This window comes from Chrysochloris asiatica, unplaced genomic scaffold (genome assembly GCF_000296735.1).
Source record: "Chrysochloris asiatica unplaced genomic scaffold, ChrAsi1.0 scaffold00030, whole genome shotgun sequence".
Classification (NCBI taxonomy): domain Eukaryota; kingdom Metazoa; phylum Chordata; class Mammalia; order Afrosoricida; family Chrysochloridae; genus Chrysochloris; species Chrysochloris asiatica.
Genome location: NW_006408548.1, coordinates 9,192,587 through 9,202,650, shown reverse-complemented (window position 1 = coordinate 9,202,650; position 10,064 = coordinate 9,192,587). Strand labels below are relative to the sequence as shown.

At 38.0% G+C, this 10,064-nt stretch overlaps 1 protein-coding gene and 1 pseudogene across 9 annotated transcripts in view; one reads left to right on the top strand and one right to left on the bottom strand.

The window, feature by feature from the left end:
* The window catches only part of RBMS3 (RNA binding motif, single stranded interacting protein 3), a 1,190,010-nt gene that overhangs the window by 97,472 nt on the left and 1,082,474 nt on the right, over positions 1 to 10,064 (top strand). The window lies entirely within an intron of this gene.
* On the bottom strand, positions 6,426 to 7,074 carry LOC102819592 (annotated as a pseudogene).

Genomic DNA, 10,064 nt, shown 5'->3' with positions numbered 1-10,064 from the left:
CTGTTGTCTGAGTTCTGGGTGGTGTTGCCATATCTGTCAATCTCTGGTTGTTGTCTTTTCTTGCTGATTTTCATTCCAAAGAACTCCCTTGAGGATGTTTTGAAGTGCTGGATTGGCTTTGACAAAAAATCACTTAGCTTTTGTTTATCCTGGAATATTTTGATTGCACCATCATATTTTATTGACAGTTTTGTTGGTAGATGATTCTTGGTTGGCAGTTGTGTTTTTTTCCTTTCTTTCTTTCAGGGTTTTATATATGTCTCCCCATTGCCTTCTTGCCTTCATGATTTCTGCTGAGAAATCAGAGCTTATTCTGATTTGCTTGCCTTTTAGGTAACACTTCTCTTTTCCCTGGCTGATCTTAGGATTCTCTCCTTGTCTTTGATTTTGGAGAGCTTGAATATGCCATGTCTTGGTGATTTCTTTTGGGATCTATCCTTCCTGGGATTCGTTAAGCTTCTTGAATGCTTATCTTCTAATCCATCAAGATGTTAGGGAAATTTTCTTCCAGAAGCTCCTCAGCTATTTCCTCTGTGGACTTCTGTGATTCTTCCTGTTCTGGAATGCCAATAATTCTTAAGTTATTCCTCTTCATGTTATCCAACATGAATCTTAGACAGTTTTTATCCTTTCTTCTGCTTGCTCTTCTATCTTAGCCGTATTGAGAGATTTGTCTTCTAGCTCTCTGGTTCTGGCTTCCATCTCTTCAATTCTACTCCTTTGCTCTTTCAATATATTGTCTATTTCTGATATTTTATTATTAATCATCTGGGCCTCTTTGTGCAGGCTTTGCATTGTTTCCAATGCTATATCTGTCTTGTTTGATTGCTCCTATAGCACTTTCCTGACTTCTTCCTATTTTCCTCCACCTCTCTGTGGAGCGTTTGGATTTGTCTCCATATCATTTTCCTAAATTCCTTCTCAGGAAGATACAAAGCCTGCACTTCTTCTAATGGGAAGTCTGTGTCTGCCTCCAGCTCATTTGTCTCTGTACTCTTTTCTGTTTTTGGACATGTGCTTAGATCTTTATGTTTGTTTTTTTTCTTGGACATTTTCAATAGTTAGGTGCATTTTCAGTGATTAAATGAATTTATGTTGCTGCATTGTTAAGCTTACAGAGTGTCTCCTGGTGAATGTGGTTTGGAGATAGGCTTCCCTTTTCACATCTCTTATTATTCAGCTGCAAGCTATGTTAGCAAGTGTTGGCTATCTGTGTAATACCTAGAAGCTGGTATTGGCTCCTGTCCAGATGGTGGGATATTATGGGGTATGTTTGTAGCTTGACTATATGGCCACAATTGCTGTGTCTTCTTTGATAACATAGGGAGAGAAAGCTCCCACTCACAGGATAAAAGTGGACCAAAAGGACAAAAAAAGAAACAATATAAAAGCAGAAACAAAAATCACCTCTCAAAAACAGAAACCTCCAGCAGTGAGTGGGGTGTCCACTTGCTCAGTCCCTTCCTGTAGTCACCACCATGGAGGTGTTCAAATAGATTTTGAGAAATTAATGGAGGCAAGATTGTCCACTATTTTTATCTCTGAAGGTCAGTTAGGTATCTATGTATGCACAGTGTAATTCTCAAAATAGCTATGTCCTTGTATATAGTAGTTGGTGTTAGCTCTTGCCTTTTATGTTGGGGTTTTACAAGGCGCACATACAATTTGGCTATATGGCCAGACCTGCTGTCTCTTGTTATGTAAGGCAGGCATAAAGGGTCCCGCCCAGGTCAACTTTAGGGCTGAATCCCAGAGCCAGAGGTCATAAGAAGCAGCCAAAGGATTAACTTGTGAGACTGCTGGGGCTCCCAGAGATTTCCTCCCTATGCCTTGGGAAAACTCTGGGCACAATGCTGGACACTTTTAGGGTGTGCCCCCACCCACCTGAAGGTGCCTGGGCTGGGCAGAGAGGGTTTAACAGGGGAAGGGAGGAAATAAAAGTGAAAAATCTACCACACCTCTTTTTCCAGATGCTGCCCTGTGGCTTTTAGCACTGTATCATCCTGGCTGGGGCCCCACCCTCTGATCTCAGCCTAGGCTGAGAGGCCCGCAGGCAGCATCCCTATTGATTCAGAAATCGCCATGTATTCCCGCCACAGTCAGATTTCTCCACAGGTGGGTGTGGAAAACTGATGCCCCCACCTAATATTAGATCCAAAGCTCTGGAACTGCTCCAGGAAAGCACCTTCTCTGGTTTTTTCGCGCCTCCACCGAGGAGCCTCCCCTACCTGTCTCTGCTTCTCCTGCCTTAAAACCCAGTTTTAGTAACCTAAACCTGTGTTTTACAAAGTTCTATCCTTATAATTTTTTGTAGTATGCTTAAAGTGCTTAAACTGACTCTGGATCCATATTATATATGAATATAATGTTGTTTTTGTTGTTGTTAATTACTGTTGAGTCAGTTCAACTCATATTGACCCTATATATGATTTTTGAGGAGCAACTGGTGAGTTTGAACCGCTGATTTTATGGTTCAAACCAACTTTGCAGTTCAGACCAACCTTGTGGTCTAGTGTGTATTATTAACCCTGAAAACCTTTTTGTTATTTTATACAGATGGTGAAGAAAAATTCTCTAATTTAAGGTTGGTGTACATTCATAGAGATGCTCATAAGCTAATGAAAATGTAGTTATCACAGGTTTAATTTCTAGTAAATCAACATATTTTCCCAGGAATATCTGATTGAAATATTGAAAACTTTCCCACAAATCAAAAGTACTTCTCCTAATACACAAATGGTACTTGCATTGTTCAAATAACCCACAAGATTTAGGAAGTTTAGGTTTCAGATATATGTGCATGTTCTCCTGTTATATGTAGCTGCTTAGAACTGATGATCTGTGTACAGGGGAAACTGTCATATGAACCTAAGACACAAATAGGAAACAACCTCACAATTCTAGTTGTCTCTACCATTGCTAAGTGTCCCCAGGTGTATAGTTAAGTGAGCTGTTTGAAAAATTGATCTTTGTAAAATTACCTTTATGTTACAAAATAATATCCCGTAATTATGTTTCATGAAAAAGTGAGTGATTTGAAAAACAAACCACCCCATTATTACTGGTGTGCTTATAACTGGTGTGGCCATGATATATAATGTGTCAGTTCACAAGGTCAGTTTGAACTGAAAAGTCAATGGTTCAAACCCACCAGCTGCTCCTCAGAAACCCTATACTTTGTTGGGTTGGAACCAACTCAGTGGCACTTAGCAACAACAACCTGATTTAGACTGAAACAACCAGAAGATCTTCTATTTTGTCCTCAATTTTGTGATGAGAAACTGGGACTCAACACTATCAAGTAACAGGACCAAGATCCTAAGCCAGTTGAGATGTAGAGGACTCTGGGGCAGAACATGCATCTGTGGGCTGTGTTCTTTCCTCCTGTCATCAGTCTTCTTTTGAACAAGCTCCACATCTTTTTTTTTTCTAGTATACAAAACTGCAAATTTTATTTCCTCTCCTGGAAGCATTTCATGGTACAAATGATTAACAAGCTTAGGTTTGAAAATTCAGTCCCACCCAGAGGCATCTTGGAAGAAAGACCTGGAAATCTACTTCAAAAATGTCAGCTATTCAAGGAGTTTCCGAGTCTGGGGGCTCAGACCATCGTCTCAGGGGACACCATGGTCAATTGGCATAACCTAGTCCACAAAGACAATGTTCTACAGCCTACTTTGGTGAGTAGCATCTGGGATCTTAAAAGCTCATGAGCCAGCAAGGTGCAACTGTTGGTCTCTCCATGTGTGGAAGTAAGAAGAGTGATGAGAATTGAAGATGCTTGGAATCAAGTAGTCCAACAGATTGATGGAATATTTAAGCATTAGTCTCCATGACTCTGATATCAGAAGAACTAGATGATGCCAGGCTACCACTACCAGCTTCTCTGAAAGGGATCATGTTAGAAAGTCCCAGATAGAGTGGGAGAAAATGTGGAAGAAAACTGAAAATTACTTTAAAAAAAGACTGGGCTTACTGGTCAGAGAGAGTCTGGAGAAACCAGAAACTATGGTCCTTAAATAGCCATTAGGTTTGGAAAGGAACTCACTTGCAGAGCCCAATGTTGTTGTTTCCACATTTGTTTTTTATCTTTGATTTGTATTTGCTTTATTTACCAGCTATAAAATATCAATCCCAGCATCTTAAATATCATAAATGAGGTTACAAATGTGTTTTATACATCTTCTCTGAGTTATATATAAGCAAACCTTCCATATTTTACAAATTGATGTCAACTGAGACACAAAAAAGAGGATAATTGCTTGCCTTTAACTCAACAATGAGTTCGTTGTAAGCTACAGAATAGAATCTCTTCTGTAAAGATTAGATCTGTGTTTCTCAAAGTGTGATCCTTGGACCAGCAGCCTCAGCATCACCTGTGAATTTGTTAGAAATGCAAATTCTCCAACACTTCCTCAGGTCTGCTGAAGCACAATCACTGGGATTTGGGCCCAGCAATCTTTTTTAAAAGCTTTCTCCAGGTTATTCTGATGCAAGCTAACGTTGTTGAAAAATCCATTATCTTTTGATTTCTACTATAGACAGTCCCCAGTTTGCGGAGGGGTTCTGTTCCCATGACTTTCTCACACCTGTATACTGGTCTAGGTTTCTTGCCTTCTTCTTTCCCTCCCCATCTCTCTTTTCCTCTATTTCTTATTACATAAACACTTGTGGTTTTGGTAATGGATAATTAATGCCTTTTAAAGGTATATTTATTGAGTACCCACTCTAGAAGCCATTTTTCTGGGCCTGTAATATCGTTTATAACCAATTCTATCACCCCTCTATGAATGAATGAACCAGCATCATCAATTCTGATAAGATTTTTGGAGGGAGTTTTCTTTGCTAATTTCAAATGATTGCATCTCCTTCACTTGCTATTAATTAGTGTCTCTGTTGGCTGATACCACTGAGAAGTCAGCCATGGGGAACGCTGTAAGACTTCAGCGTCCTGTATCTTATGTGACCATCTCACCCCTGCCTGTGGTCAGGGCTATGAAACAGAATGTGTTAGCTGGGGAAGTCTTCCTTCTCTTGGACTGCCACCATGATTCTTCTGGAAATTAATGGGGGAGTCTCATTGCTCAAACTCTAGGCCTAAATTCCCTTTACACAGACACTAAGACTCTAAATTCACTTCATTATCCTTGTCTGGCTGCAAGATAAATAGCATTTGCAAATGAAAAGAATCTTTGGAACAAGGGCTTTGGAGTGTGCCTAATGAGAAATCAGTTGTTTTCTCTGTCAGTGTTTCTTCTACTGTTGGAAACTTGAGAAAGTGGCTTCTGTTACTTCTAGATGCAGAATTGCTGGTCTTTTATTGTCCAAAAATGGTTAAGAACTACTATGATTAGAAGAGTTGATTGTTAAGCAAGGAATACAAGTGCTTCATGCTTGGTAGTTAACTCCTACCTGCTCTGTGAAGCGGATAGTCTTCAAGTAGAACTTCCACTTTTTTTTTTTTTTTTTATGTTTTATTGTGAATTATGTGATAATTTACATGGGAGAACATTAGTTTTACATTCATTCTATCATATGTATATTCCACTTTTTTTTTTTTTTTTTTTAAAGATAAGAATGAAATTGTCAGGAAAGTCATATCTTTGTGGTGAAGGGGCCAGTTGTATTAAATAAACAACGGCTAAATAAGTTCAATCTGAAGTGTTCTAGCAAGAACTGCTATCAAAATATGTTCCTGACAAATTGCACATGCCAGAAATTCTTTCAATACTCAGGAAAACTGCATATATCAGAGAAAGACATGAAGTTGAAATTCCTTGCAAGGAGAGGAACTCTTGACTGGAAAACACAAGATAGAAACAGAGCTCTGATGTCAGATCACAGGGTAGGATGAGGGGCACATTCTGTTGGATGCAAGGTATGAAGAAAAGGATTTTATGGCATTTGTTTTGTTTTGTTTTTATCGAGAATATACTTATTACTTTTATATATTCTGCTACCCAATGGAAATGTACATAGCAAATTGTTCAAATTAAAAACAAATTGGACTTAAACATCAATGCAATAAAAAGTGATCTTCATACACAGTTCCAGAACTTTATACTGGGGTGGGGGTGGTGAATGTGACCTTTTTCCTACAGAAATATCTTTGCATCTTGATCTCCTTATATTAGTAGAATTAAAACTTAGGGGTTTTTGTTTTTAAATTTAGAAGTTTTAAATTTAGAGGAAATCTATCTACTTTATGTTCTTTCTCACTAACATTAGGTGGACTTTAGCAAATTAAGATGAAGGTGACAGCCTCCATGTGATTACAGTTCCATACTACCACATGCATTCTATGCTCCTTTTATTTTTTGAAAGAGCCAATTTCAAATCTGCATTAAATTACACTGAATACAAATCTTGAGTGAAGAAGGCCTGATGGTCTTCTTTATGAAAACACAGTTGGTGTACTTTTGGTCTTAAAATTTCAGAAAGGTGACTTCACATGGCTTAGTGGTTGCATGTTTCAATGCCAGAGCATAGGAAGAGACTCTGGCATCCACTGTAAGATGTTCTTCAGCTAGCAGAGCATCAAGTCTCTTCAGCAGGTCATTCTTTGGTAAGGAAATTACTTCCACAAATTCTCCATCCTCAGGCTTTGATTTAGCTCTTACATTGTCAGCGTCATCTCCGTTAATGGTTACTGCCCCGATGTGTACAGCACAGTTTGACAAACCTGGATCCATACATACAACTGGAAAACATTCAGCAATGGCACAGTTTCTTCCTCAAGTTCTTGAAGAGCAGCTACTTCTGGGCTTTCATTATCATCTATGAGGCCTGCAGGGAATTCTATGCAGTAGCCACCCATTGGTGGTCGGAATTGTTTCACCAGGACAACACATTCATAGTGAAGAGTTCTTTGCAGCACTGGGAAAATTGCTACGCCATTGGCTGACTATCCTTTCCTGGTTGTACGTTTCACAGTTTCCCATGTTCTAGTTTTACCATGGGATCCATGTACGTTGTTTTTTCAAGCTTGACCCATTTTTCTTCTGAAATTAATTCCTCTGAAATAATAGATTGTTTGGTTCTTTGAGAAGAATCCATTGGTTCTTGGTTTTCCATTTTCAAACTTGTCAGTCTTTACAGTCCTCAGGTAAGAAGTTCACATCCAAGGTGTTCAGGGAAGGGAAGGGAATTCCTGTGGGAAGGGAGATGAAAGAAGAAAAAGCGAGCCCGAGCTGCAGTCTAAGGAGATGCGAGTCTACTGCTTCGATTTTACGGCATTTAGTAGGACACATGCCTTATATTTTTGTAAATGTCTGTACTGACTGTTTCTGCCCCCTCCATTGAAATAGTGTTTTCCAACTGACAAGATCAACCTCTAGATTAGAGAAACTTCAAAGACATGTAGGGAGAAATTTTGATGAATATGTATATTTTCAAGGACTCCCTGGTTGGCACATATTGCTAAAAATTCAGCTACTAACCAAATAGTTGGCACTCCAGACCCACGCAAATTTCACAGTAAAAGGAAGGTCTGGAAATCTGCTTCCAAAGTCACAGCCTTGAAAATCCAATGCAATACAGCTTAACTGTGACACAGGAAGCTGCCATGTACTGCATTCAGTCTGAAAGTAACTGGATTTTTAAATTTTGTTTGTTTATAATTGGTATTTCTTTCTGCTAAGTGTAGGTATGTAAGTTGGGGGGAGGAGGTGGCTGTGTGCCGTGGAGTCAGTTCTGACTCATAGCGGCCCTGTACAGGGTTTCTGAGGCTGTAAATTTTACGGGAGCAGAAAGCCTCCCCTTTCTCCCCGCAGAACAGCTGATAGTTTCAAACTGCTGACCTTGTGGTTCGCAGCTCGAATTGTAACCACTACGCTACCACACAGTGTAAAAATACAGTTGATGCCTCCAACAAGTAGACCTCCAACAAGATGGATTGGCCAAGTGGCAGCATCGATGGACTCAAGCATGGCAACAGTAGTGAGGTTGGCCCAGGATCAGGCAGTGTTTCGTTCTGTTGTGCAAAAGGTCTCTATGCGTCGGTACTGACTCAATGGCACCTAACAACAACAACAAAATGGTACTATGGCTTAAGCATTCAGCTGTAAGATTATTTTGAACCTAGAGGTCAGCTGTTCAAACTTACCAGCTTTTCCTCTGAAACCCTATACCGGGTGGCTATGAGCCAGAATCGGCTGAACTGTATTTAACAACAACAACATATTTATACGTTAAAAAATAAAGAAGTAAGCAGTGAATTCTTTTACAAATATATTTCATTGATTTATAATGATAGCTGTATGAAATGCTAAAGAAATTAATATGTGAAATGAGTATATATTTCCTAATTTAATTCTGAACAAATTTATGAAGTGAATTATCAATCTCTTTTCAGATAAGGAATGAGGTTCAGGGATAGTAAGTAAATATAGTTCATTGCCATGCATCAGGTTTGAACGTGGATCTGTATGATTTCTAAAAGCCATGATCTTTTCACACTGCTCTGCATTCACAAGGAAAACTTTTAATTTTTTTCAAAGTATTCTTGTCTTTCTTTCCTCTTACTCTGTTGCACTGAGTTGGCCAGATAACAAGTATTTAATTTGACCAACAAGGTGATTGAAGCTCAAGAATGTAATGCAGCTTGCCTGAGCCTGCTTAGCTCCTTATTGACAGACCAGAGCCTGGCTGCTGCCCCTCTGAGCCTCAATTCTATGTTCTTACCCATAGACCAATGTCACCTCCAGCTGGCTTCTTCTCATGTTACTACTCTTAACTGACTTAACAGCATGTGCTTGTCTTGAATTGTTTATGAAAATCTCCACATATTTAACATGTATGGAATTATTATTTTCTTCTCCTGCCATCTAAAACATCAGTTACCATCCAATAGGGAATGCAAACCATTGTCATTTTCAACTGAGCTCTTCATATTCGGGACCATGCCAAACATTGTTAATTGGATTTTCTTTAATTGGATTAAAACCAAAGAGGCACATTTTGTCTTGTCTGTGTAACCTTACTCCTCTTGTTTAATCTTCATAAAACATCATATGTTGGTAAGATTGCATCCCTAGGGACCCAATAGGGGTAGATGACGATTAGAGAAATATATAAAAGTAAGACAGCAATTCCTAGTGTGATAAGAAGATGAATTTTCTCAGTAATAATGTGAAATATATTGAGAGGACACTGTGATGAATTCTGAGTTATTTCAAGGAATGGGTGCTTCAAATATTTGAGACCTATTTCTCTCTATCACTCATACATATACTCATGACCAAACTGGTCTTAAAACCAATTTAGAATTTTATTTTAAGTGGACAGAAAATGGTAAAATTTCTTACCTTTTTAGTATATTTTAGGTGGGTATATTTATTTATTTGAAATAATGTCAAAAATCAATTTACTTAAGCCTTACCCATTGTTTTCGATGATCTGTATTTCTGTCTTACTTTTATCTACGTAAGATATTTGAAAGTTATGAATCACTAGAAAAAAAAAGTGTTTTTGAAATTTATCCTGAACTACCTAAAAGTCACAGAACAAACATTATGTGTTCCTTGACCACAAAATCACAATTAGCTGTATGCTTGGCATATCATCAGTGAATGAAGAATTAATTTCCCTAAGTTCCAAAAATGTAATTCTGAACTTTAAGTTCTATGTCTATTTTGACCAACAACTTAGTCTGATAAGTGGATATTAAAAAGCTACAAATTGCTTTTAATTACGTAATTTTTTATACACTTGTAGAAAGAGCATTTGAGGAGGAGTTGAAGTAGATTCCCATCTCCTTTTCACTATAAAACACTATATATCTAAGTTTATAAAATAAAGAAAATATCATAAATTCAGCAAAGAATTTTTATTATACAAATTTACTCTGGGGAAAAAAAAAATGGATTTACTGGCTCCTGTTAAAGTGAAGACTGAAATTCTGATGAGGTAAATATGACAAATGATATGTTTAAGCTATTAAAAAACAGTTCTGCTATTAAGAAATAATTTCAGTACAATTGATTTCTTATATACTTGCTATTCAATAGAATAATAATTTCTAAAATGGTCCAAAGCACAGGATTAAAACCAAAGAGGCACATTTT